Below are 3592 nucleotides of genomic sequence, written 5' to 3' on the forward strand. Positions count from 1 at the left end.
TGGGAAGCAATGAGCTATCAAGGAGCTGTTTAACCTTAATCTCCTCGGCCAAAGTAGGTTTAACATGTAACTCTGCTAACAAACTATTATCATCAAATAAGCTCAAGTTGGCAAATAAGGCTCTGAGATCTGATATCGCCTTACGGCTCAAGGTGTCTGCCACTACATTAGCCTTCCCTGGATGATATTCTATCTCAAAATCATAGTCCTTTAAAAGCTCCAACCAGCGACGCTGTCTCAAATTCAATTCTTTCTGAGTAAGCAGAAAGTTCATACTCTTATGATCAGTATAGATATAACACTTTTCTCCGTAGAGGTAGTGTCTCCAGATCTTTAAAGCAAAAACCACAACAGCTAATTCCAGATCGTGAGTAGGATAGTTACGCTCATGCGGCTTTAACTGACGTGACGCATAAGCGACAATCTTCCTATCTTGCATCAAAACACATCCTAATCCAGAATGAGAAGCATGACTGTAGACAGAAAAAACTTTCCCAAATTCAAGCTGAATCAACATTGGGGCTTGAGTTAGAACAGTCTTCAATTTCTCAAAGCTAACTTGTTGGTCCTCATACCAGACAAATGGAACATCTTTCCTCAATAGTTTCGTCAGAGGAGCTTCAATAAGGGAGAACCCCTCAACGAAACGATGGTAGTAACCAGCTAAGCCCAAGAAACTACGGATCTCAGAGACGTTTCTGGGTTGCTTCCAGTTCAGAATAGTCTCCACTTTGCTCGGATCCACCTGAATGCCAATAGCAGATACGACATGTCCAAGAAAAGTCACTTCGCTGAGCCAGAACTCACACTTGCTCAACTTAGCATATAATTTATTCTCCCTTAGAGTCTGTAGAACAATCCTTAAATGCTTCTTATGTTCTGCTTCACTTCTATAATACACCAGTATGTCATCAATGAACACAACTACAAATTGGTCCAAATAAGGTCGGAACACCCGATGCATCAGATCCATAAAAGCAGCAGGGGTATTAGCTAACCTGAATGACATCACTAAAAACTCATAGTGTCCATACCGAGTACGGAAAGCAGTCTTCGGAATATCCGAATCTTTCAGTTTGAGTTGATAATAACCAGATCTCAAGTCTATCTTTGAAAAGATAGAAGCCCCTCGAAATTGGTCAAATAGATCATCGATCCTGGGCAGAGGATATTTGTTTTTAACTGTGAGCTTGTTCAGTTTCCTATAATCAATACAGAGTCTCAATGTCCCGTCTTTCTTCTTGACAAAGAGAACTGGGGCTCCCCACGGTGATACACTGGGTCGGATAAATCCCCTGTCCAACAACTCCTGGAGTTGGACTTTTAGTTCCTTAAGCTCCTTTGGGGCCATACGATAAGGAGCCATTGAAACCGGGGTGGAACCAGAATAGATTTCAATCTCAAACTCGACTTCTCTATCTGGAGGTAATCGAGGAAACTCCTCGGGAAAAACATAGGAAAATTCATTGACAATTCGGATGCCTTCAATAACTGATTGAGATCTTCTGGTGTCCAAAATATAAGCAAGAAACGCCTCGGAACCCTTCCTGATCATCTTCTCCACTACCAAGGCAGACACAACATTCGTCAGAAATCCACGTCGTTCCCCGATCATTACAATCTTTCAATTATCCGGGGTCTTCAGAACAACTCTCTTAGTCTCAAAATCAATATTTACTCGATGTTTGTCCAACCAATCTACGCCAAGAATCAAATCAAACTCTTCAAAGGGTAACTCCATCAGGTTAGCCAGAAAAATCTCCCCATTGATCTCTATAGGGTACTCTCTAAAAATACGATCCAACACGATGGATTTGCCTAAGGAACTTTGAACTATCACTGAATGCTCAGTATTCTCAACAGGAATATTTAGACCCTTAGAAACGGAATGTGATACACAGGAATTTGTAGAGCCACTATCAAACAATGCAAAGTATGGAACCTAATGAATAGTAACAGTACCTGCAGTCACATTAGGCCCATCACGATCTTGTCGAAGTCTAGCAGTGTAAACCAATGCAGGTTGTCTGGCCTCAGATCTGATTGGACCCCTACTCTGAGATGCTCGGCCTCTGCTAGCTGATCCAGGTGCTCTTTCCTAAGTACGTCCCCGTGTTGGAGTCTGAACTGTAATTTGAGAACTAGCGGGAGTACGAGCTTGTGTCTGAAATGAACGATCTCGCTCTGGACAATCCCTCAAAAAATGGTCACCAGAACCACACTTATAACATGTACCCAATTTCATTATGCATTCTCCAATATGATATTTTCCACAGTAATCACATATCTTCAAAGGTTGCAACCCAGATGATCCACCATGTCTAGAAAATGTACAATTGAAGAACCGGATGCAACAGATTTGACACTCGCACCACCTCTCTGAAAAGAATCACCCCTGCCTCTCTTGCTAGGATGTGCAGAAGAATTAACAGAACCAGAAGGCCTCCTGAATCGATTCTGGGCTCGATCAGTATCTCTCTTCTGCTCCATACCCAATAGCTCTATTTCCTCAGTAGTCTTAGCTATCTCAACCAAGGCGTCAAAATTCCTCTCCCGATGGGCAGCGTCTCGACTCCTGATCTCATACATGAGTCCATTCTCAAACCTCAAGCATCGATCTGTCTCAGTGTTAACAAGTCCAGGGGCATAGCGACTCAATCGGATGAACTCAACCTCATAGTCCATAACAGTCATATTACCCTGCTCCAGATTCTGAAACTCTTGGCGTCGCTCCTGCAAATATCTCTCTGATGTAGCGACTCCGGAAGCGCGTCTTGAAAATATCCCATGTTAATTGGTTCCTTGGAATACTACCAGAAATGGATTGCCACCATCTGAAGCTTTCTTTCTTCAACATAGTTAGGGCCCCCTTTAACTTCTGCTCAGGTCTGAGATCCATCTCATCCATAATCCTCTCTGTGTCCTCCAGCCAATACTCAGCGTCTGTCGGAGGTCCACCAGTAATACCCTCGAATGGAATTACACTATCAGTGACCAAAGAATTTGAAATCTCCACTGCGGTCATGTTACTAGGGGCTCTAGCAGCTCTCTGAAACATGCGGAAGATAGCTCTATTAATGGCGTCTTCATTCATCTCAGAATCCTCATCTTCAGTGACAAGAGGGTCTCTCACAAGAGTAAACTGATCATCATGAGAAAGAGTCAGATCTACTTGCGGAATAGGAGGATCACGTGGTGACATCGGATCGTCTATCGTAACAGAAGGTCGAGCGACTCACCCTCTACCACGTCCACGTCCACGTCCTGTCCTACGACCTCTAGCAGCATTCATCGTTGGATTTATAAGGCTCTACAGAAATAATTTGAAACATATGTCAGATTAGCATCACGGATCCTGAGAAAACTTTAAATTATAAAATAAGGTGGCATTTTTTTTAAATTTCTTAAAAATCCAAAGTTTAGGACCCATATACAGTCCGAGTGTTTAAAACCGAAAGCTCTGATACCACCAAATGTAACCCCCCCAGACCCAGTCTGTAAGATAGACTCAAACCTAAGTGGTCACATATCCCATTCAGAGTTTTTTTATATAACTTATAGAACATTAAATATAATATAGAACATAATATTA

This window comes from Hibiscus syriacus, unplaced genomic scaffold, assembly GCF_006381635.1.
Source record: "Hibiscus syriacus cultivar Baekdansim isolate YM2019G1 unplaced genomic scaffold, ASM638163v2 tig00113725_pilon, whole genome shotgun sequence".
Taxonomy (NCBI): Eukaryota; Viridiplantae; Streptophyta; class Magnoliopsida; order Malvales; family Malvaceae; genus Hibiscus; species Hibiscus syriacus.